The sequence below is a fragment of the Arvicola amphibius genome, chromosome X, assembly GCF_903992535.2.
Source record: "Arvicola amphibius chromosome X, mArvAmp1.2, whole genome shotgun sequence".
Classification (NCBI taxonomy): Eukaryota; Metazoa; Chordata; class Mammalia; order Rodentia; family Cricetidae; genus Arvicola; species Arvicola amphibius.
In genome coordinates this window covers 61,987,340-62,013,685 of record NC_052065.1, presented here as the reverse complement: position 1 = coordinate 62,013,685, position 26,346 = coordinate 61,987,340, and positions in this window count along the sequence as shown.

Below are 26,346 nucleotides of genomic sequence, written 5' to 3'. Positions count from 1 at the left end.
AAGGACAGGGAATCACAGAGCTGGCAGCTGGCCAGAATATCCCTTCTGCAGTAGGGGTGGGATATATTCATCTGTAAGTTGGATAGTAGTTAGAAACAGGGAAGTATTGTGGATCTGTATGATGTTGATGAATCTTAAAATCATTATACTGAGAAAAAGAAGTCAGGCAAAAGAACATCTAATGCTTCAATAAGTAAACGGGTACAGAATGGGCAAAATTAATCTATGCTGATACAAAGAAGAAAGGTAGCTATGCCTGGGGAAAGCAGTGGGTACTGATTAGAAGGGAACATGGGGGAATTCTGGGAGTGATTTAAGTTATCTCTATTCTGATCTATGCTTTAGCTACAAGGTCTAGTGCATTTTGCAATAATCAGCTACCTGTAGACTTCCCACTTGCACTTGTGCGTTTTACAGGACGTAACTGACGCTTCAATTTGAATCATCTCAGCACAAAGCTACCCTCACACAGGTCTGTCTGCAAGCTTTATTTCTGACTTCATATTTCCACTCAAATCCTCAATCTCTCCCTCTTTCTTGATTTTATTTTGTTTCTGTTTTGATGGTGTTAGTGGAATTCAAGACTTTGCACCTGGCAATCTTGTGTCCCTAAAATGCAAAGACTCCCTTTTAATTGCTGAATTTAAGAGATTTAGAATTCTATTCACAATCATTTTATGTTAGGGCTTATTAGAGCCGTACTATGCCATCACCTCTGGACAATGCATCGGTTAACAATCCTCAATATTTCAAGCTTCCCTGAAGAAAAGGTGGATAACATATCAATGGGAGATTTTCTAGTAGATGGGAGAGCAATGTGCATAAACCTGTTGTTATGTCATGGTGGAAGAGAAAAGAAATGAGGGAAACATGCATATATACAAATGATCTAGAGATACACTAATTAAAGGGAGGTGTTTGTGTACATGCCTGCAACCCCAGCATGGTAGGCAGTGGTAGACGATCATAGTAAGTAGAGGCCAGCCTGGTCTACTCAGTGAGTTCCCCATGTCAGACCTAGTCCCATTCCCCAAAGGTAGAATACCTAGACTAGGATTGATTCTGTTGCATTGAGATGAATATATCAACTATCTTCACAAATCCCAGATCTCAGACCTAAAGCAATGTAGATGTGTAATTTGGTAAGTTTAGATAATATTTACACTAAGACTCAAAAATATCAGTGCATACTTCAATTCTCACCTAAGAGGTCACAGTGTGTCTCTTTAGCCTGACCTTTATGCACTTACACTAACTAATGTACTTTCACACACAACAATTTGTCATTTGATGCTTGCTCTTTTTTGTTACTAAGTGATATAAAATTGCTCCACGAAATTGTCTTTGAGACAGGATCACAACTAGCCCAGGCTGGCCTGGAAATCACTATGGAAAAGATTCTGGTTTTGTACTACTTCTGATTCTCTTGCAAGTCCCTCTCATTTGTTGAGTACATATGTCTGCCACCATGATCAACACTCCACATTTGTCCACATTTGTAACCAAATAATATATTTTTCATATATATATATATACATATACATGTATATATCTTCATCTCTCTCAATATATATGTTTAGATCCTTTAATTGGCATGTGGTGTTTAAGCACAATGGAAATGTTTAAAACATTCTTCTCATGAATATTTTATTTTACTAGTTATTTTCACTTTACCAGTTATTCCACATACCATGGCAATAGCAATTCTCCTTCACATCGCCAATTATGGGACTGTTTCTCTGGGATTACTGTTGTAGACTGGAGAAACACAGTACAGGTCATCTAGCTCACCGATTTTTCACCTAAATAATACTTATTCTGGATTTTGAAATTGCCTCCTACAAGTCTTCCTCTCCACATAGAAAAAGCACACACTAAGAAGTCTTTGCTGCTGCTCTGAGATTCAAGTCTGCCTAGACACCCTGTATTTTTTTTTTCTGGCAGCCAGAGCCAGGATGCACATCTGCATGTGAACACCTTTGGTGAGTGCTTATTCCCTGAAAACATCAGTAAATGTCGTGAACTCATTTCCAGTCTTCTATCACATTTGATGGCCATCCATTTAATTGTGCTGGCCAATATGTTGGGTCACGCCTGTCTCTGTTTCCACCTGCATGTTTCACTGGGTTTAACCACTTAAAAAATAGTTGTCACTACTTCAATTCCTGACTGAGGACAGATTGGTGACATGTTTTTGTTTTGGTTGTTGTTGTTTTTGCCTCTAGAATTTCTAGAGCACGTGAACATGTGGCAATGGTGTGGGTTGTAGTGCCTAAGTCTCAGCAACAGCATATAGAGTGATGCACAGAGCAAGACAGACCTGGGACTCCATCCCTTCCCTATGAGCATGGCTAGCATCAGGCTGCTGGCAGCATGGGTCGTTGTATGGCAGCGGCTCTTCTGCAATTGCAAGTGTGTTGGCCTTGGCCTTTTGCCTGTTCTTGGACTGCAGAACAGTCTCATCTGGTTGTGGACAGAGGTAAGTGGCAGACATCTCGCTGGGCTGATGATTGATTTTATCAGGGGTGAAGTATCGAGAAGGCACAGTTTTGCAGTGGAGGTGGCTGGGCTCCAGTCCAGAACTTAGGTGAAACCTGTCAAGTGTCCAACTGCCTGTGTTTAGTGACCAAGGCAGAGAAGACCGTGTACTGCTGGCAGAATTTTAATGAGTGCACAGTCAGAGGTTCCAGCATGTTCCCTTGGCTTGCTTTCTTCTTTTCTTTCTTGTTTTTAACAGTTAAAAGCCACCCAAAGAGAAACGATGTGAATCATTGATAATGAAACACCTTTGAGTGGAATTTAAAATGCATGTCCAAATAAAACTCTACAGGGTTTTGTTTAGTGGAAAATTTTTCTGTTGATGACCATCTTGTGGGTGAGGGTCCAATCTGGAGGCAGAGACAATGCTGTTATGTGGAGTATAAGACTGCCTGAGCAGTCAAGAGAGTGAAAAAGCACCTTTAAGAGTTCGAAAGTTATGGCTACAAAAGAGTAGTTCCTACCTGTAGGATGAGAAAGGACAGAGGTTGAGGGAGTAAGAGAAGGCACTCCCTCACTCCCTGGCTGCAATCAGACCTCTTGGAGACAGCATGGATGTGAAAAGATCTTTTCGTCCCGGGATGGAGAAACTTGCCAGAGAATAAGGGTCTGTGTGACTCTACAGAAGAGACCTCCATTGCAGAGTTGGGGAGCGTGGTGGTCCATGGAGGGGTGAGTCCCCCAGGGGTAGTGGTTTTATTTGGTATGGCCCCCATAGACTCGTGTGTTTGAATGCTTGGCCTATAGGAAATGGCACTATTAGGAGGTGTTGCCTTGTTGGAGGAGGCGTGGCCTTGTTGGAGGAAGTGTGTCACTGTGGGGGTGGGCTTTGAGGTCTCATATGCTCAAGCTATACCCAGTGATATAGCCTCCTTCTGCCGCTGTAGATCAAGATGTAGAATTCTCAGCACCTTCTCAGAGCACCATATATACCTGCATGTCCCACCATGTCCTGCCATGATGATAATGAACTAAGCCTCTGAAACTGTAAGCCAGCCCCAATCAAATGTTTTCCTTAGAAGAGTTGCCTTGGTCATGGTGTCTTTCATGGCAATAGAAACCCTAACTAAGACAGGCAACCATGGGAAGGCGAGCAAGGCCTGAGGGGCAGCTGGAGTTTATCTGTATCTCTGACCTCCCCACAGTGAACATCCTAACCTGGATGCTGGAATGGAAGGGATGCACGTCCCTGCTGGGACTTGCTGGACCACTCCAGTGCTTGACACCTACAGCACCTAGCACTTGCTTAGCTGGCACAGGAGAAAGGGTAACCATTACCAGCTCCTCTGCCACCAGGCCGGACAAAGGAAAACTGATTTGGACCTGGACAAACAATAGATAGGAAATGAACTCAAGGGACATCAGAAACCCACAACCTACTTCATTTAGTTCAAAGGCACTAGACTCCCTCTGGTTAAAGATAACAGCAGAAATTTCATAGGAGGAACATTAGACAACAATGTATCACAGTCCTAGTTAGAGTGAATAGAAAGAGGAAAGTGGTACAGGAACTGCAGCATGCAATGAACACCCACTGAGAGCGAATTTCAGTTAAGGGCAGTTGTTCATATGGCTTTATTGCAGATCAGTCAAAGGTAGGAGATAACTGGGCTTCTGAGATGTCAAAAATATATAGAACACACAGTGGGGAAATATCCAACTCAGAGCAACAGTAAAACCAAAAGGGGCATTTACAAACATCAGAAAAATGCAATAGGTACTCAAGGCAACTTATAAAGATAACTGGAGTGCCCTGAATAGAAGCCAGAATCAATGGCAGGACGTACGTTTTTGTGGTTGATAATCTCCACATTTTCCAGATGCTAACTGTCCTTGGCTGAGCTCTACATACCGGCTATCTTAGTGCAAATCAAGCCATGTACGTCTTGATATTAGCAAATTTGACCATGATATTCATATAGAGGACACTATTTTTTAAAAAGATTTGAAAACAGAATAATGAGGGGAAATTATTTTACTCAGACGATAAAACTGATGCTCAAGTCTCCATAACAGGAGGAGCAGCAATAAAATGCCAGCAGGGGAGAAATTTGAAAAACAGAAGCGTCGGCATCATGTGGAAATTCATGGACCATTTCATCGTAGACATTAAGAAAAGAGTCTTGGTAGCTTACTGTCTAGAAAGGGTAGGCTGAAAATGGAATTCTAACCTTTGGACACGCTGCAATACACAACAAGAGGCCAATGGCTAGGGTGGAGAATCTTCTGGTTCCTTGTGGGCTGCCTGGGAGCTGACCTCTGTGCTCAGGGTTTAATGAAGGGTTCCTGAATGTCAGATGGACAGGCCGGAGGAAAGAAAGTTCTGTGTGGGGGAACAAAGAGGCCAGTGAGGTGGGAGGCAGAGGACTAAGTAAACAAAGATGCCATGAGCTCTGAAAGTTAGATTATCCTTAATGTCTCTCTGGACTGTGTAGTGGAGGGCCCACATACAAAAGGGCATGCGACCACCGCAGCCCTCCCAAGTGGAAGCTTGCCTAGAGTAAGGAGGAGGGCCTGTTGCTGGAGAAAGCCTCCACTCTGGGGCAGAGGCATCTGTCTCCTAGGGAGCTGGCTCCTCAACGGGCAGGGAGAGGGAGACACAGGTGATCCCAAGGACCGATTCTCCATAATAGCCAAAAGGGAGGAAGGCAGCTTGCTTAGAGTGGTGGTCCGAGGCTTCTGGTCTCTTGTAAGGCTGGCCTCAGCGTCCCCCACCTCTGGGAGCAGCGCCCCCGCACCCTGTCCGGCCCGGGGCTGCAGTATCCGTCCCCGGCCGGCAGAGGCGCTGCGGGGCGGCGCCAGCGCGTTCCCACATGGTCGCGGCGGAGGCTGCGCCCCCTCCCCTGCCCGCTTCCTGGTCCTCGGGGTTGTGAGGGCCGCGGCCTGGGACTTCCAGACCCAGGGGCTGCGGGTGTCCTCGGCGGCCGCCGCAGCGTCCGCGGCGACGTCACGGTCCTCGCGGCCTGGCAGCCAGCGCTCGGGCACGGCCGCCGAAATGCCCGGGACGCGCATCTCCTCCCCGAGTTCCTGCTTCCCGGGCAAGCCAAAGCCGCAGGTGAGAACGTCCGCGGTAGAGGTGGCACCCAGGGCCTGCCGGTCTCAGAGGGCCCTGGCCTCCTCCTCTCCTCCTTGCCCAGGAAACCCCGCGGGGGCTCCGGCAGCGGGGACGCTAAGTGCTCCCCGGAAGCCCCAAGAGCATTCTTCTGAGGCACGTAGCCCCCCTCCCCCGCCCAGGTGGCTTCTGCGATCTCCTTTGTGGACCCCCCAAAACCCCTAGGGGATCCCCCCCGCCGAGCACCCCGCTGGGCCCCACCACCCCGGCGCGGCATGCCAGAGCCTGGGAGCTAGAAAGTAGCTGAGCTGCTGGCGCAGTACCTGCTGGCTAAGAATGCGAAGACTGCGTGGATCAAAGGGCAGACATGCTGAAGTGTGTCATCCTAAAGGTGCAGGACTTTCTTCCCCGAGATTTTCAAGAGAGCCTCTGACCTCCCCGAGTTAGTCTTTGGGTCTAGGTGAAGGAACTTGGCCACTACAGATGCACGCCTATGTCCCGAACAGGCAAAAAAATCCAGGCCTGCCCAGCCTTGGGGACCTGACAGGCGACACCAGACCAGGGCAAGCACGCCAAAGACTGGGCTTTCCGCTGAGTATCCCGGACTTGATCTTCCGTGCAGGCTAGTGTGTTCCCACAGGAGGTTGTTCGGGGAGGTGTGGAGGGTGCTGGAGGTATGCTCGCCTAGAAAGCATCCGGTCCTTGGGGAGCCGTCACTAAAGGGAATGGTCAGAGCTTGTGTGCAGCACAAGTTTGTGGTGCACGGGTAGGTGTCCTCCAGCAGTCCAGTGCTGTCTCTCAGTATTCTTGTGGGGCCCTCCAAGGAAACAAGACAGATGGAAGGCCTGGAGTTTGTGGCCCAAGTGAATGACACCCGGCCCAGAGCCTTGGCTGTGGCAGTAAATGAGGCCTTGAAAGAAGAGGAGGAAATGCCCGGTGCTCACAGTGCGGTGGCCGAGAAGCAGCTGCTGGTGATGGTGTGACAGGTGCGAGAGTTAGTGCGAGTTCCAGTTCCAGGGCCCCTGCCATGGCTGAAGCAAGCAAGCATCAGCGCCAGGGCCAGGGCAAGTGCCAGGGCTAGAGCCATGCCGGATTGATGGGCAGTGCAGGGGCCAGTCACCATCTCAGGCCAGAGTCTGGGCTTCTGCTGCCACCAGGGATGGCTGAGGCTTCCTTGCTTTTGTTGTGAGTAGTCAAAGGGGTGCTGGAGCAGTAGGCCCTGTGGCTCTGATTAGGAAGTGCAGGGCTAGAGCAGGGTCAGGAAGGATACATAGCATTCTGCTCCAGAGCTCTGCTTCCTGGTGACTTAGCGCCTAGTCTACACATGGCAAGGTTGTGCTTTCTCTGTAGCTACCCTCTCTCTTGTTGAGAAACAGTTGCGAGGCATCAAGGGATGAGAACTAAGTGATGAAGGCTGAGGATGTGGCGGAGTGGTAGAAGACTTTCCTCAAATGAGCAAGGCTGTGGGTTCCATCCCTGCAGCCATAAAATAAGTCAAAAGTGCCTCGATATGTACATGTCAAATCAGAGTGGAAGCAAAGGCATAGCACAACATTTCCCAAAGCTTTGCTTTTCTAGACATATGACTAAGTATGAGTGTCCACGGTTATGCTTGGCATACATCCAGGGTTTCTTTGTTCCTTATTTAGTGGAGAGTTCTTCGTTTATACAAAACAATTGTGACACTGTCATTTTATGTCTGAAACATCCTGGGGTCGAGTTAGTAGCTCCTTGAGATGCTGAAGGAAGTTGTAGCGCGGTGATTCCCCCTCCAGATATTCAGAGGTAAAACACAAATGTGGCCAACACCTGGCACAGCAGAACCAGCTAATGTTTACTTGTATTCACCTAGAGCTCTGGAATGTAGGGGAAAATAAAATTGAATTAGACACCTTGCTCATGGACTCATTTATTTAACCCATGTCTAGTGATCATTATGTGAGGCACTGTGTCGGGCACTGGAAGAGCAAGACAGCAGATGCAGGCTCTGCCCCACATCGGAGAGTCTAGTTGGGGCTCTCAGTGTAAATAACTGAGGTAGATGCGGCAGGCAGCCTTGACTGGGGTGGTCAGGGAGCCCAGAGGACAGGCATGGGTCTGTGGGAAGGGAGCATCTGGGAGACAGCAGGCTTCATTGGCATCAGGTAGCAGGCCCCCAAGAGAGGCAGCACGAGAGGTAAAAACTGCCAGTGACCCCCTGTCGGGATGTTGTGGACACCTGGAGGGCTCCCTGCTTCCGTGGAACTGGAAGGCTAGAGTTAGAGGATACTGGAGGGATGGTGAGAGGGGCAAGAACACGTGTGCAGGAGACACACTCTCGAGTTGTGGCCGAGAGAGGAGAGAAATGAGAATCAACTGGGACTAGACGCTCTTGACTCTGGGGTTTGCCAGAGGGAAGGCCCACCAGCAGCAGCTATGGTCAGTGCTCTGGACTCTGGCTCCCATGCAGCTCGTTCTCTGCACACTCTGGTCCTTGACCCGTCATTTCCACTGAGTGGCAGGAGAGGAGCAAGTGCCCGTTCACCAGAACAGAGTGTCCCCTGAGGCAAGGACACAAAGCAGAGGTTGTCTCCTGAGGCCTGGGAGAGCCAGTGTGTTATGAGGGCAGTGGTAGGATTACAGTGAGGTCCCATAAATTAGAAAAGAAAAAGGCCTGCGTGTGGGCAGCTGTAAAGCTTTCTGTTGGTGTTGTAGACCACTGTTGACAGAAGTGAGAGAGAAGTATGTCTTAGCAGAGCCAGACCGCAGCACCAATCCAATCTGGTTGGGCTACAGAGGTTTTCATGAATAGAGAGGGATCTGATGAAAGTGTAGCTCTACCCAAATGTTGATGGCCTGTATACACAGCATGGCTTTTGAAGGACCCACATTTCCTGTGCTGTCCAGTGGATATAAGGGACCCAGTAGCTGCCCTTGCAGGCTGCTGGTTACATTTCATTTATGTGCTGGTGCCCCTTTAGAAACTTCTTGTCCTCTAGACACAAACCCCATGGAATCTAGTAACAGCAATCTTGGGGCCTCCAATGAGATATGTGGGGTCCAGAGAGCACTGCATCTAAACCCCCTCATTCGTTCACTCCTGTGAAGGAAACAAGGAGAGCTATCTCCTAGGGGGCTAGGGGTGACGGTGCTATGGGAATCTGAGGTTGAAGTGGGGCGGGTGTTGTGGGAATGGTCTGTTTTTCTCTAGAATAGGGCTTTTGGGTGTGGATATGAGGATGTCAGTCTAAACCCTGTCTTTGGGATGCCAAAAGGTTTGTTTCCTTTGCATTTGCAGCCTCATAGCTTGTTGTCAGTGGCGAAGGCTGGATGGTATACATTTTGTACTTCTTACAGTCAGTTTTTCTCAAATATAGCCATGGAGGATTCATTGTGTATAGCCCACAGTCCTAACAGGCACCTCAGCAAGCTCTGCTGTCCCATGAAAAGTCCTAAGGATGTGGTCCTCTACAACAGCAGCAGGGCCTCAGCTACTGAGCCATATCTTCAGCTCAGCTGTTGCCATTTCTAACATGGTCTCCTTCATGTTAGATCAGTGGCTCAGCTGTGCTCCATCATCCACTGACGCCTTGTCCTGAGGAAACTATGTTTCGTTATCTTTCAAGATCACCAAGGAAATGCAAGAAAGGCCCACACAGGACAAACCATGTGTAGTTAGAGAAAAGGCTGTCCCTTGGAGGGCGGCTGGTTTGATAGGCAGGGGGTTGTCTGGGAACTGTTTGTGAGCATGGAAGTCTAAAGCCCTTTTGCAGGATCCAGGGAGTCTTTCTACAAGTAACTTGCTCCCCATTATGTACCCTCTGCCATGTAGCTTTCCCCAAACTGACTCGTCCACTACCCATTCATAAATGAGACAAAGGATTTCTCCATATAAGGATTCTTTGCAGTGAAAGAGGGCAGAGACATGCTATTCCCTCCTCAAGGATTTTCGGTGCATGCAAGTACCCCTTGGGTTCAGAGCTGAGAGCTGTGGGAAATTCACTGCACATTGAACAAGGACTCCACCACCACCTCCAAGCAGCAAGCATCATTGCCCCAAGAAGGTGAGTGGATGGCTCAGCAGGAGTAAGAAAGACACTAGTTCCTGCCATTCACACCAACACTCCTGGGACACCAAGTCTGATACCCGAATCACCTCATCTGAGGTGGGTGTCAGTATGAAAGTGAAGGAAATGTCACGAAGGCAAAACATTGTAAAGCATGAAGGCATTTACTTCAACTGCACTGAACAAGATTCTCAGGAGGGCAAGGGCCTGGGTAGCAGAAGGCCATGGCCCCGAGTCTCAGGCCCCAGTGGACTCAGCCTCAGATTGTCCGGCGTCCTCTCCTGAGGAGGAAACAGAGAGACAAGTGGATCCTCAGAAGCCCTGTGGGAATGGAGGAGAGGGCTAGGGTGTTCTCTAGGGGAGAGGGAGGGAGTGATTGCAGCTTGCTGTGAGTGGTGAGAAAGGCAGGCTGGCTCAGAGCCCTCACCTGAAGAACTTAGACACACGTGCCAGGGCTCTCTGGAACCGACCCTTCCAGGACCTTCTCGGAGGAGCAGCCTTCCTGGTTCCTCTTGGGCCATTGGATGAATTCTCCATGTTGTGAGCAAAGACAATACCTTCCTGGAAGTATTGTTGTGGGTTTCTCACAGTCTGAAAAGGGAGTTGAGACCTCATGTCTGCTGTCCATTACCCCATTTGGCTACTGGTTGGGGATGGAGAAGTGGGAGCCCTGGCCTGACCAAACCCCAGTATCCCTGGAGGATGTTCCAGACCAGCCCCCCCCCCCTGGAGGATGTTCCAGAGCACATGGACACAAAACTGACCTGCCCAGGATGTGGAAAGAAGGGAATGAAAGATCATCTTCCAGAGTGTGTGTTCCAGCCACAGTGACTCCTAGGACTTCCTTGCACGAGAGTGTGATGGCAGCAGTGATCCCCTTCTCCAGGACTGACTTGCAGAGATCTGCTGAGCTGCCTGCTTGGCCGAGTATAAATGCTAAGCACCGCCCACCTTCACAGCGCCTGCCCACTCTGCCCCTGCCTATTGTTCCTCCCTTGTTCGGTTCTGGACATCCAGCACAACAGTGGATACATTGCTAACATGTGACCTGTCCTGTTCCTGTTCTCCCACTCCCACCTCTCCAATGTTCCTACCTCCCTTCCGCTCCATTGTCTCTTTCTCCCTTCCTTACTCCTCCCTCCCTTCTCTTCCTCCTCAGGTGCTCTTGCCCTCTTCTGTGTCTCTCTCTGGTTTCTCTCTGCCCCCCTCTTCCCCCTCAACAGGCTCAAGCCACGTGCAGCTTCCTGAGCAGAGATGCACTAAGGGGCCTCGCTCTGAGAAGAAAGCACACTGATATTTTAGCCATACCTCATTTGGGGTGACAGCATTTGATCCTTATCATTTAGTGGACTCTCCGGGTCATGGTGTGTACTGCTCTCGTTTCTTGTCTTGTGTTCTTTCCTAAGGCCTGGGAAATGCTTTAGTGCCACTCAATCCGGGTGTTTTGTACTCGGCTTCAAGCAGGCAGTATCATCTTCTTCCCTCTTGATCAGTTTTCCCACATTGAGTTGTGAAGCTCATAGGGAAACCATGACTGATGCTTTTGATGAAGATGTGGCATTTGTGAGGAACGGATGCCTTTCAGCTCCTTCTGGTGGAGGAGAATGGAGAATGGTCCCTTAGGTCTTTGAATACATGTGCTGTGTAAAGCTGCTGTTGGCCTTCAGCCATCACCTCTGTTCTACTGTCTCCACGGGCATCACTCCAGAGTTCTAGGTGGACTCCATGTGGGAGAGACATCATGGGAAGGAACTGGGGGTGGGGTTGCCATGGAGCAGATACTGTAGGTGAAATTTGCTGACCAAGTCTTTCTCCAGACAAGCCATCTCTGGTCCCTGAGGTGATGATTAGCAACCCTGGAGATGTGCAAGCAGGTGTGCCACTCCTCTGTGCTCCTCTGTTGTGCCCTGTGCAAATCAGAGGTAAAAGAGCCCACAGTTTTCATGTGTACCTTTACAGAATTTTCCCAAGCACCCCAATAGAAGTTTAGGAATTGCCAGGTACATTTTTGACCAAATCTCAGACCTTCACCCCCTCCCACAAGAAATGAATAGGTTTCTTGGTCCTCTCTCCTTTCCCCGTCCATGCACTGAAAAGGGTTTCCTCTCACAGTGCTCCATGGGAATTTAGAATTACTGGCATGTGAACTGATGAAGGACTGAAGTGATGCTTGTCATTTCTATTCATGCCCATCTGTGCAAATACTATATGGGGTTCGCATGCCATGATTAGATGTAAATAAAAATATGGGTTTAATTCTCTGACCTCAGTGGTGAGGACTAGAAACGAAGGCCTCATAACTATGTGTCATTTCCCCAGCGTCCATATTCATGTAAGGAATGTGAAGTGGCAAGCAGGGGCTTCTTCCAAACTCCTGCAAAGAGCCCTGTGCCGATAAGGAGAAGAACCACCTTTTGGTCCTGCATCCATAGTAGAACTCCTGGTTTCCTTGCCTGCACTGGGTGCCATCCTCAGCTACCACCTGGGGGCAGAATGAGACATGAGAACTGTCTCAGGTAGAGCCCCTGAGTCCGTTATGATGCAGCCTCTGAATGAGGTTTCCCAGAACTCAGGGCTCAATCCTAAGCTGAGGGCCCATGCCAAGAATTTGTCCAGCCTTAGGACGTGCTGAGAGTCTGGTTGGGAGGTTCTGAAATCTGCAGTGATGTTTGAGGGGCTGACACCTGTGGGTAGTGCTGTGGGTTCGCTCCCTTACCGGCACTGGAGTGTGGCAGTTACCTGCGTAGGCAGGATAAGGGTCAGTAGCATCTGGCCCTGCCTCAAGGCAATAATATATGTGTCCATCATTTGACAGCATGGATCAGGAACATCAGGTCAGTGTCAGCCTGGACTTAACTATGCCCTCTCACAATTTTGTTGTTGAAGTCCTATCCCAGAGCTGACTGGATTTGGAGCCTTTAGTGTGGAATTAAGGAAGAAGTTATCCCTAGGTGGGAAGCTGACTTAAGGGGATTGACTTCCTCATCTGAAGAGACAGCAGAGGACTTGCTCTATGTGTGCAGGAATCCTGATGGAGATGCCATGGGGTGACTTGCTGAGAAGAAGGCTAAGCATGAAACCTGGCAGAAACCAAGCTGGGAAGCACTTTGATCTTGGACTGGACAGTCTGCATTACCAAGAGAAAATAAATTTCCCTTGCTTGAATAATCTTGTCTCTGATAATTTCTTATGGCAGTTTATGAAGCAGAATGGTATCTTTGGGTTTCTCTGAAAAATGAGTGTGGTGTTCATTTGGATAATGAGGCAGCTTACTCCTTGAGAAGTTGGTGCAGCATGGGCATTAATTTTTCTCTTTGAAACCTCTTGGAAAACAAAAGCTGTCTTCACGCACCTGCGTTGAAGGGTACCGTAGGTCTTCAGGGAGTGGGAGCAGGTGGGAGGTGGTGGATCATGGTAAAGGGAGTCTCCCATTGTGAGATTGATTCTTATCAATGAGTGATTATGGTCTGTCTGAAATTTCACTTATGTGAAACATTACATATGAGAAGAGAGTGGTTTTCATGGCAGCCTCAGCTTTATCAGGTGCAGAGATAAACAAGGGAATTGGGACAAGAAAGAATGTTGAACTTTTCAGTTGGAGTGCTGTTACACAGAAGAGAGGTCAGTAGGATCCTGTCAGCCCTGAATCACACCTGAATAAATTATAGGTAATTATTTGTGGAAAGCACTACGTGCACTGGTGAATTCCACTATAGCCTTGTGCCTCACAAGTAACTTCCCTGAGCCTCTTAAAGGTTGGAAGCCCTTTGCTTATCACCAGGGTAACACATTCGGTTCCTAGGACAATTGCAATGCTTTAAATCTTGCTTGCTTACATATACCAGGACTAGGAACAGTGTCAGATCAAAGAATAGTCCTGCCATGTAGCTTCCACTGTCACAAGCCCTCTTACGACGAGCAGGTATGTATCTTCAAGAATTCTGCAAACATGCATTACATACATCCATGTGTCACCATGCATACACACAGTTCTGTTTTTCTTGGCATAAAATAGACTCTTACTTCAGAGTGTCAAACATTTGGTTTTTATCATTTTTTTCAGGACTAGGTGAATTTACCTGTTGTCTCATGGAACACCATCACATGGTGTTCATAACATGCAATGGACTGCCTTGTTTATGTCTAGATGTAAGGACCTTGACGTGGCTCTTTACAGCTTTCAACTTTTTACGTGATTCTTAAGTACCCTTGTTCCAGAGTCTGTTTCTCTAGAGGAGAAACAGGGACACCGAGTTTGAAGGCCACACTAAACATATCTTTAAAGAACCTCGGGTGAGTGTATCTCCAAGGAGGACCTGTGAATCTGTAAGCCCAGGGTGGTGTTCACTGTCTTCAGCCTTGTTTTTGCTGTTGTTGCCTTGATAAACTTTGCCACTTTGGTGGGTGACATATTGAGAGGTATTGAGAAAATGTCTTCGAGATAGAAACTGAGGTCCCAGGGTGAGTGGGTCATGCCAGGCAGGCAGTACTAAGAGGTGGCCTCCAGGACCTGTTCCTGGGGTGAGATCAGGAAAGGCACAGGGACAGCAGAGAGGAATGGAAGAAGATCGGGGACCATGGGGTTGCTGGCTGTCAGGAAATTCTTCAGGCTTGGTGTTTGTCATTGAGTCAGGGATGTTTTCTAGAGTACCACCTCTCTGGTATGTGTGAAGATTTGGCTTCAGTGGAGAGGGAGGAGGAAGAACAGCTCTGGGGGGACAAGACCAGTCAGGTGCAGTGAGTTTGGCCCTGAAGAAAGCCTTTTCCTCCATGGTATGTTTGCAGGATTTAAACTGGGCTACCAGGAGGCAGCAGGGTACATCTTCATGTCTCATACAGACTCTGGGACTATGGATGCTCAAGATGATAGTGCTTGATCAACAATTGGACTACCCCTTTGTTCAGCCCTTGAGAAACTTGTAGGGCAAATCAGGGATGGTCTGGCGTCTGTGGGCTGTCTTGTAACTTTAGGGGTGATGATTTCTAAGGACCTGGTCTGTCAGATACTACTCAGTCCACCCACACTGTAGCTCTGAGTTTTGAAAATTGAACATCATGGACATGGTGGGAGGAGCAGGTCAGGAAGACAGATAGCATCTTAGCATATGGACTCACGGAGGAGGGATCATCAGAGACCCTCATGAAAGAAATGACCTTAGGAACCTTGCAGCTGGGCTGCAGTGTCCAAGTGCCCTAAGCTTTGGCATCAGAGAATGTGCAGGTGTTCAGGATTTCAGAGAGCTCTCAATGAAAGGTTTCACTGTAGATGTGATAGTGAATGGCAGCTCTGGAAACTGTACCACCTTGTTCAAGGTCACAGAGAGATATGGTATCACAGGCAAGAGAGTCAAATGAGAACACTATGAGCTTGACTAGTGGTGACACATGAATCATGCGTCCTAGCAACTGACAGGGTCCAGAAACCAAGGGACTGTGAAAGGTCCCTCATGAAAAGGAGAGTGAAGGAGGTGTTTTTAGCTAGGTATGGCACCGAAATCAGTGGCTTTCTGTCAAGTCAGCCAGGACTGAACTGGTATAGGTGGGACATCTGGTTCTGGGAAATGGTTCTGTGTGCTGGGCAGGGATAAAGTGATGAGGGCTGCTTATTATGAAGCTCCACTCCATTAAGACCGTTGCTGCCTATTGGGATTTTGCTTTGTCCAGTGACACCTCCTCCTTAGCCATGTTATGGGTAGAGGATGTTCCCCTCCCTTTAAAGGTCCTCCTTCCTGCAGTGTCCTGAGGGCTGAAAGGAGCAGGGAGCTTCGGAACCTCATCTCTTGGGCCTGTGTTAATTTGGTTATCCCAGATTCATTTCTCGAATGCCCCAAATCCGTATAGAAATTGGCTCTCCACCTGCACACTCAGTGTCCAACATCTACTCTGTGGGTGTCTGGGCTTCTAGTTGGGGGCAGTAAATAGGAGAGTATGCGTCAGTGTTCAGAGCAGATTCTAGGAGCTGCACAATTTAGTCGATGCATAATTACCACCTCATTTGGTCAGTACAAGGTGCCCTAAGACAGGGACTGCTTGTTCCCAAATCAGCAAGACAAAGCTCTTCCCTAGAGTGGAATCTGATTATGGCAATTATGGCAGTGTCCCTAACAGAAGCCACACATCAGTGTGCAACAGCTATGGCAGAGAAGAGTACATTGTGTGTGAGTGGGCGTGTGCACACTTGCATGCACTCACAAGCAGAGCAGTATCTGTAAGTGTCCGCATATCTGTAGTGCTGTGGGAAGAAAGAAGGGGGTAGGAGGGGAATTGGGAAAGAATAGGAAAACAAACAGGAATAGAAAGGGAGGGCAGAGACAGGCTTCCAGGGGGAGATAGAGAAACATTTGCTCTCTGCATCAGCATTGTGGCCTCATTCTGCTTTAGATAAGGTCTTCCAACACCCGGAATTGCTTGCAAATGTATCCACTCTGATCTGCCCCCTTTCCGGAGAACAATTGCTTTTGTGCTATGTGCTGGGAAGATCTTTGGCCTGCAGCTAATTGAAAGCATCACAGACCCAGAAAGCAAATGAAAGTCCTTGTAGGGAAAGGGTGGGTGTAGAGGGAACTGTAAGAGCCAAGGCCCCTAGGGAGACAAGAATTGGAAGATCTCTGTGTCCATTGAAGGCAAACTAGAGACCCTTGTGTAGAATCCCAAGGATGGATTGATGGTGTGTATAGTGAGAGGTAAAGTCTCTTATAGAATCCTTTCATTTGGAAATGCCTGATGGACAGAGAGAGGCCTCCACAGGCTGGTTAGGAATGTATCCAGCCGTGTAGATGTTGGGCTTTCTTAATGAACCATCTCTAGGTCATGACAGAAAGGCTAAATCAATGCACACCTGAGTGGCTGCCCAAGTGGCAGTGCACATATCATATCGTCTGTGGCCTGGGGGAGCCTGAAGGAGCCATATAATCATGACATTGATAGTACTTAATCCATTCACAAGCCTGGCCTCAGAAAAGGGCAGATTCCCAGGTCATATGGAAACCACAAGATGCAGAATTATGCGGTAAGGTCCCTGAGACAGGAAGCCGAGGAGAACAGTGAGATTTCAGGGGGAATAAAAGGGAGGATACAGGGGAGGCAAGGGGCTTAGAGGATGAGGAAGGGCATGCCTGGTTTTTGGTCCAAGCCATAGGTCCTCAGTCTGTGTTCTGATAAGGCTTGCTTTCTCTTCCTCAGAGCAGAATTGTTGAGAGATGTATCCTGTCTGATCTGCTTCCCTTCCAGGAGAACAAAGGCTTTTGGGCTACCTCCTGGAGATATCGTTACCTACAGTTACTTTTTATGCACCAGAGGCCTCCTGAGTCAGTAGAAGATCACCTGAGAGGTGGACATAGGGTACCAGGTCACTTACCTTAACAGTGTAGCTCATTATTTTCTAAGTGCCAACAAGATCCCACATTCATCCTTAGATAGTTGAGTTGTGTGGATTTCAACCAGTCTTGCCAGGTAGTGTCAGTCAAGTTCATGGAAGAACTGACCCAGTCCAGGGCATCACATTATCTGTTCAAAGTCACAGAGATGACTCATACCAAACCTGGGACATGACCCTGAGTCTGACTGAGAGGTGTGCACACCCTGTGTCCTCTGAGCCACATGAAACTCTCCCAGTCTGACTCAGGCCCTCTGTCACTTGCCCACAGTCCCAGCCCTCAGGTAGTCCTGTTATCTCCAGCATTGGTGACTGACATGTAGTACACCTCACTCTCCCAGAGTTTCTTGGATCAGGGATTCTGCATGGCTTGTCTAGGTCCTCCACTTTTCTCTCTTTCTGACACCTACTTGTAATCAAGGTGTCAGATGTCTAAGGATTGTGATCTCATAGGTTGACTGAAGGTGAGCCAGGGTTTGACAGGATCCAGTTCCTAATGGCTGCAGCATGAGGGCCTTAGCCTGTTTCTGTCTGTTAGATGTATGACTGTACCAACACATTATTGTAAGCTGTTCATCTCCACAGGGACATGTGCAGTTAGTACTGGAGGGAGGAAGTTTGCCTGTTAGGGGAGGCTTAGTCTTGTGACAGCCTGCCCTTGGGCAGCAATGACTTATTACAATAGTTTCCAAATGCTGTTGGCTACAAGCATGGCATTGGGTTGGGTCCATTGCATTAGGACACAAGGGCCTGGAAGGAGGTTGTCACTGAGGGCTGTGCTAGAAGTGTGCTTACCACAAGTTTCTGCACTGTTTGGAATATGCAGTAATGAAACGTGGTAGGGGGACCTGTTCAAAGAAGGAGGAAGGGATTCAATGTATATTTGAGAACACTGAATGCATTCCTAACACTTAGGGACAATTTCAGGGAAAGCAGCAGCATTTAGAGCAACACAAAATTAGGTAACCAGTGAGGTTCCCATGTTATTTTCTGTGTTTCTTTCTGAGGAGTTGAGGTGTTGCCCTGAAAAGTATTCTAAAAATGGAAACCACAAGACCAAGTGGAGGTCCCATGGCCACTACACACTTCATTATACAGCCTAGTGCATCATTGTGAGGACCTTGTTGAACTAAAGACAATCCCATCAGCACAACACATTCATTTGGTATGATTCCCAGTACCCAGTGAGCCAGACTCCCTAATCAGAACCTTCGCCAAGATCTAACCAGTTTTTGTGCCAGTAGTGTGGATGCTGGGGATTTTCTCATCACCCGTGCACAGAGGGAGCTCACGCTGTGTTGTAATTTTACTGAATTCTCTTCCAAAGCAGATATAGACAGGGTGACACATTGTGACATAAACAATCAGATGTGATGAATGATGGAACTCTGTTGGGTGATGTCATTGTTCTCAGAATATGAGTTATCACTCCCCTCTAAGCTCTAAATGTGGTTTCTGGGACATTGTGGCTCCTTTTGACCCAGCTCGACAGCCTTCAGCCCACAGCCCTCTTGTTCAGCACTAGAGATGTCAATCAGTTCCTGATGGAGACGACCATTCTCGATAAAATATTTGATATTTGGTTTCCTTTATGTCTCAGAGTCACTTACTGTCACCTTCACCAAAGCACACAAACCATATACAGAGGAGATGATAGGAGGACCAAAAAATATTATAAAGCCAAATCACAGAAGTGTGCTTAGCAGTTGGGCAACTTGGAAAGTAAGGACTGGAGGAGCAGACAGAACTTGGTCATCATCTGGGAGTCATGTCTGTGGCACTGTTGACCTTTGAGATTCTGTGTGTGTCTGTTGGGAAGGAGAAAAGAGGGACAGTTGGTCCTTGAGCACCTTGAGGAATTGACACATGGGCTACGGTTCTCTTGGGACATAAGTAGAAACAGTTAGGCTTGCTGCTATGAGAGAGGCAGAGACTATGGTCACATATATCTATAATCCTAGGACTCAGAAGGTGGTTGTGGAGGTTCAGAAACTCAATGACATGATAGTGATGTCTTTGGCAGTGTGGGCTCAAGGCCTTTTCTTGAAACAAAGATAAGGAGAGGAAAGGAATTCCTCTTAAAGGGAGACTACAATGGTTAATAGAAAATCCAATGTTTTAAGCAGCATCAGTCCTCTTCAGGAAAGCCATCAAAGCCTGCTCTGACATTTGCTGCCTTTTACTAAGTGTTGGTTGGGAGGTTTATGTGGGTACAGTAGGTCCAGGGCTGTATTCATGATCCCTGGGACTCAGTGACTTCAACATATCCTACTGATATGGGCCATCACAGCCCGCCCATATCTATATTCATTTCATAGAGCAGTGCCATCCAGAGACCTGGGTCACTAGCCTTTTGTGGGCAGTGGTAAATCACACTGGAGGGAAAAGAGACTCCACATGTTTTTGAGTTTACTTATCACGGGGAAGAAAGGGCAATCCAGCTACTTTCACTTTCAAGCTAGGACCCCACCCTTTTCGCTGCAGGGAAGGTCTCCAGACAGCCACACTTTCCCTTGTACAGGAAGGTCTTGTCTCAGCCACAGCAGGTAGAGACATTCAGATTCTTCCAGAAGTGTGCTGTGCATTTGGTGTAGGAAAGGAGTTAGTGTCACAGGAGTGCAATCCCCTTGATCCTGTTGTGTTTGTGAAGGCTGAGATCTGGTCCTTTCTGTGAATTCCATCCTGTCCCAGTTTCCCACTGCCCCTTCTGCAGATAAGTACATGCTGGCCAAGCACTTGATACATTTCCCTCACTCCTTTTAACCTTGGGATGCCTCACTGACTTGTATATCTGTTTCTAGTCCTGTCCTCCCTTCTTTCCCAAGTCCATTCTAATCAAGCATACTACACCAAGGCCAATGGTGAAATCACTTATTGACAGCAGTTTTCCCTACCATTTAGAATCCTCTAGCAATGATTATCTAAGGCTTAAGACTTAGCAGAAGAGTGAGTTTCGGTTTGTTAACATCACATTTACCAAAAGAAAAATACAGTCACTTGTCAGTCACATCTTTCTAGTTTCCAGCTCCATCCACATGTTGACTATTTTAGCAAACAGATAGGGAGACCCTTCCTGTATCTTAAATGGCCCACAAGCTCTCTGAGACTAAAGTCCAAAGTCCACCAAGGATCTGTAATCAGACTTTAGGCTTCCATGAATTGGTGCCAGCCAAGAGGCTCCAGAAGGAAGCAAAGAGGCAGGAAGTGTCTCACAAGACCCTGAAGCCTGGAACTGAAAATCTTTTTCTCATCGATTTACTCAACATGCTGTCACGCCTTTTCTTTAGTAACTGGTGTTTATTGGTTGTACATAGAACTGAGTTTTATGCTGACAGTGTCATTCAAGTATAGGAGGAAGCTTACCTCCACAACCACTACTCATCCTTCTCTTCTCCTCCAACTTATGGCAAGCACCTCAATTTCTTCTAAACTGTTTCCCTTCTTCTTTGATGTCATTTAGATGTCCATGATTTTATATATATATCTTAGGATTTTCAAGTGTGAAAAAATATGCAAGATTTATCTGTCTGACTTACTTAACTTAAAAATGCTACACTCCAAATGCAGAAGAATAAGGCTAGATCCCCACTTCTTTGTGGAGAAATCCATGGCAAGTGAATGACTAGGTTTACTGTAAGACCTGAAACCCTGATAATGCTAGAGGCAGATAGCTTCACAGACAAGGATTTTCTGAAAAGACCTGTGCTTATTTAGCAAATGAGGCCAGCAGCAAAGGGAACAGTTAATCCACTGAAGAGACATAATGCAAAATGGGGGAAAATCTTCACTAACCACACCTGGTAGAAGAGAACTACCTAGCTGTTGAGGCTTGAAAATGGGCAGCATGCCTGAGGATCTCTCCATGGTCCTGATCCTGAGGATGCTCTGGCCTAGCATGTAGCAGAGCTGGAGAAAAGCTTGCTAGAACACGATTGGCCATGAAACCATGACATCTCAGATCCAGAATAATGATGTCTGTCAGAAGCAGCTCTTTCTCTTGCTGTAACTCTTGTGAAGAGTGTCTCCTTATCTAACCCAGGCTGGCCTTGAACTCAGAATCCTTCTGTCTCAGCCTCCCCATGCTGAGGATAGAGGCATACACCAACACAACCAATGTAATGTATGGTTCTGATCTGCAGTAGGAGGAGAAAGAATTTGAAGGTGCACCATGTGCAAACATTTCAAAATAGAGGTATCCTTGCTGGCTGCTGTTTCCAAGAGCATCTGAACTAGTACCTGCCTACAGTGTATGTTACCAGCTGGAATTCTTACAGTTTGTAGTGTTTCTCAGTTTACAACAGGATACAGGCAGCTGATTTCTATTCTGTTTTCATTCTGACTCGTGACATGGTATGCTTACTCCTTTTGAGATGGCCATTTCATTTCTATATCTGCCATTCTCAAATCGTTGGTGTTCTCTTCCATTGTAGCTTATTCCTTTTGTTCATTTGTTTGTTCATTTCTTCACATTTGCCATCAGAGTTCGCAGTGTGCTCCCTTGTGTTTCTTTTGCATGGTTGAAATGAAGACTGTGTTGCTCTCAGGCTCATTCTTCTGTTTGCTATCTATTTCTTCTGATTCTTTGGATGATTTCCTATTCACTGGCACAGTGGCAGTTTCTTTCATGCTCATAATAACCACATGAGGCTGGCAAGATTTACCTGGATCTACTGCTGGAAATAAAGCATCCATGAGGCTTCAGGGATTTCCCCTCCAGAATCTAACAGGTATCTCAATGTGTGTATGCCGACCCTAATGCTATACAAGTACCTGGGGCCATGACAGACTGTTCCCCATCACTAATTCTGCTCCACACCTACTTTCTCTCTGGTGTAGACAGAAGAAATCACACAGAATTATAGATTGACATAAACTGATGTTTGGGCACATACCTGCCACACTGTTACAGGAGACTGGATCTGGAGTTTTCTAAGTTTGAAGACAACATGGGATACATAGTGAGTTTCAGATCTTAGTCACTTCTTTATTGTTGTGAGGAGACTTTATAACCAAAGCAACTTATGAGAGAAAGCAGCATTTTGTTTGGTGTTTGTTTTCAGTTTCATAGGTAAAGTCCTCAGCATCATGGCAGGGATCCTGGTCACAGGCAGGTAGACATGGTTCTGAGCAGATAACACGCAGGCGGCCATGGTGCTGGAGCAGTAGCTGCAAACTTACATGTTGAGACAACAACCAGAATGGTGAGAGAGCCAGAGCTGGCCCTAAGGTGTGGTGTGGACTTTTGAAACCTCCAAGCCCACTCCTAGGGACACAGCTACTCCACCAAGGCCATATCTCCTCAACCATCGCAAACGGTCCCACCAACTGAAACCAAATATTCAAACAGATGAGCCTGTGGAGGTCATAGGCATTCACAACGTCATAGCTCAAGCGCTTGGTATAGTGAGAATGTATCTAAAAACACTCCCAATTCTCAAGGCAACCAAGGGAAGCCCAAGCAACTGAAGCTCCCCAAGCATTACCACAACTCCCAACTCACTGTTAGAAACAGCCTGATCTACTGTCCTCACATCCTCACAGTGTCTGACTCTCAGCAAACCCCATGAGAGAGAGCATCACAGAAGGGGTCCCAGAATAGGTGTGACGGACAGAATGCTGTGTGATCCTTGAGAGACATGGGGGCCAGGGCCGGATTTGCCACTGACTGTGACTGTTACTTAGACCGTTACTTCGCTGCCTCTCCAGGCCTGTTTCACTAAATAAAGTTTTCAGTGCAGCAGCAAGTGTTGATGGCTGGAGAATCGTGTGATTTCAGCTGAGGTGAAAAGGCTGTGCTATCCCCAAGGCAACCATTTAGCCAGCACACATGCCTCCTCTCTGCCCTCTAGGTTCTGTGAATTATATCAGGACTGCATGTAGGCATAAAGGAGCAGTAAATATCCTAAAATATAAGAAAAGCACAGAACTCAATAGCAAAGGAAACCTACAGACATCCCTGTTTGAAAATTGACTGAGGACCTGTGTAGACATTGTTGAAAGGAGATGTACAAATGGCCAACAGATAGGGACAAAGGTGCTTGGCAATAATCATCAGGAGAATGAGAATCAAATTTGCAGTGAGAGATCATCTCACCTTTTGTGCTGGGCTTACCATCAGAGATGGGAATTAGAGCCAACAAGGAGCAGAATTACCCCTTGTACAAGATTGTTAAAGTGTGAATTGGTACAGCAGCTATTGAAAACACTGTGCATGTGTCTCCAGACATTAACGTTAGAACTACTATCATTTTAGCTGTACCTGTACTGGGGGTATATCCCAAAGCCCTAAAGTCAGTGCTCCAAAAATATCTGAATTCCCACACTGACTGAGGCATGACCTACAGGACCCGTCCTAGGGACATAATCTAAATGTCTGTTAGTGGATAAATACATCAAGAATATAGCTGGATCTGGGGGCAAAACCTGCAATTACAGGTACTTGGAAGGCTGTGGCAGAAGGATAATAAGTTGATGACTTGCCTGGGGTACAGAATGAGCTAAAGTACAAATGTTGTGCAAATTAGTGAGATACAGTTGCATTTCCTTCAGTTTAAAAATGGACTGGGAATTTAGCCAATTGAGAGAGTATTTAGTTGCCAAGTGCAAAGACTACATTCAATCCACAGGCTCTGTAAAAGCTACTACTCCTCTCTATGTACACAGACATATTAACACACGAAATAAAACATTGTTTGAACAGAGACAGAAATCTTGGCAGGCCCAAGGGTTGACTGTTGTTTACAACAACATGGGTACAGTGAGAAAAAAGAAAAAAACACAAATAATCTGTTACCTGCTTTTCAAAGCGAAGGAAAGTATACAATATTGGTTGCCAGTGACCTGGGGGTGGAATAGAGATGAAAATGCGAAGGTAGAGGAGGAAATGACAGCCAAATGGCACAAACTTATTTTTTATTTTAAGTATATAATGTATAGTATACCTTGGTATCCTGCTTTGAAGTATGTACAGTTATAGGTTGTAAATGTGAACTCTGAGTGCATAATAAGTAGTCTGGGCTAGCTCTATAAAACTTATTTTATCATTTTAACATTTCCTACTTTTTGTTTCTATATGATACAAAATTATACATTTAGGTATATATCGAACATGTATGTTCACCATCTATTTGTTTGTGACTTCACTGTGTACGGGAAATATGTATGGTGGAAGATCTTAAATGCTTTCTCCACAGAAGAATAAAGGTGGCTCTGGAGGGTGACTGATGGGATTTAGCTTGATGGTGGCAGTCATGTCACAGTGGTTCACATACTTGGAAACCCTACTTGCATACAATTTTATTTTGATAGTTTTTTATTTTTGAGAATGCTTGTGGAGGAGGGACACATCGACACAGCTGTGAGAACCCAGGGCTCAAACTCCACAAGTGCTGAGCCCTAAGAAGTGGCAACACTTGCACTGCCCATGCCCTAGTTCACAGGCTAGGAGAAGAGAGTGTTCTTGGAGAGAGTACAGAGAGTCCCTTGTGACTGGGGGTGGGCAGTGGCAAGTATCTTCTCCTGGGAAATCGGGACTCTGTAGTTGTGTAGAGTGGGGGGCTTCAGTTCCTGCCTTGAGTTGCTGTCTGTGTTCATTCAATTATAGGGCCCTAAAACATGAGTTGAAACAGGCCCCTTCTCCCCAGCATTCTTTAAGTGTATGGGTTTAATGGAAACCAATATCACACAACCAAAGTCAGTAGACAGAGGAATTGTGGGGAGAGATGATGCTCAGCCCATCAGACCTGCCACAGAAAGATCACTTCTAAGTCGTTGATCACAGTGGGAGTAGCTACTTGGTGATGGTTAGTCAGCACTTTCGATGGGACTGGATTTGGAATCAACTGGGAGACACATCTTCGGCCATGTCTAGGAGGATGTTTCCAGAAACATTTATCTGTGGAGAGAAGGACTTCCCGTGAGTGTGGACTGCATCCATACATGGACTGAGTTCCAGGGTTGAATAAAAATGAAAAAGCAATTGCCAGTATCCCCTCCTCCATGCATTCTGTTTTTTCCCAGTTGTGGAGTCTCAGCTGCCTGATCCTGCCACTGTGAACATTGCCACATTCCTCTTCAGCCTGGATTAGACCCTTTTAATTTGTGAGCTCAAATATATTTTTTTTCTGTGAGCTATTTTTGAAAACAATGAAAAACGTAACTAATACAAACTCCAACTATTCTCTATCTGTGGGTCCCACCCTGGCTGTCCTACAGAAGTGGAGAAGAAGGGCTTGAGACTTGAAATTCTGTTGTCTCCCTGTACAGTTTCTGGTCTCTGAGAAGCCCCTCCTTCTCTCATCAAGGAAGGACTCACCCTTCTCAGCAAGGAAGGACAATGGTTTCTCACAGCTGGTCCTGTCAAGCATTTTTTTCACTCCATTAGTTTGAAGCATATAGGAGACTGTCATTTGAAAGGGGAGGGGTATTTGTGTTTTTCTGTGTCCTATTTATGTCCTCCTGTAGCGAAAATGCATTTTATATGTCAGTAAAACTGCCTAAGGGTAAAGATGAGTTGTGTTTCATCCTCACTTGCAGCCTTGCCCTGGGATAAATGTTTCAGTACCTTTCAGGGTCTCCCTAGAAGACAAGAAACCCTCATCACGTGGAGAGTGACCTTGTGTAGTAGAGATAATCAAGGCTGTTTTTTTGGCCCCTGTCTTGTCCTGAGGAGCTGTGGGTGCTTGGGTAGTGTTTGTGAGCACAATGTCTAAAGCCCTTTTAAAAGCTCCACAGATTCTTTGTGTATGCATCCCTCCCCCATAATCTCTGCTCAAGACTTGTCAGCTATGAAGTCTGCAGAGACTTCAAGGGGAGAGGACTGCAAGATGCCTCTCTGGATATATGAAAGTATGTGGGTCAGAGCTGCCAGCTGTGAAAAAGAAACAGTTTTGAGTGAGACTGCTTTGCAACAAAGATGGGGGCAAGTATCTTTGCCTCAGAGGGGAACGTGATGTCCTTGGAGAACTCAGAAATACACTTGCTCTCCCCTCCAAGATATCCCACCCCCATCACCAAGACATTGTCCCCAGCACATCTTAAGTTAATGTCAGTACTAACTATGAATAAAACATCACAAAGCCTAAACATTGGAAAGCATGCAGGCCTTTATTTCAACCGCACTGAACAAGATTCTCAGGAGGGCAGGGCCTGGGCAGCAGAAGGCCATGGCCCCGAGTCTCAGACCCCAGAGTATTCAGCCTCAGATTGTCCGGCATCCTCTCTTGAGAAGGAATAAGAGAGACAAGTGGACCCTCAGAAGCCCTGTGGGAATGGAAGGGAGGGCTGGAGTGCTCTCTATGGGCGAGGGAGGGGGTAATTGCAGCTTGAGTGCTGAT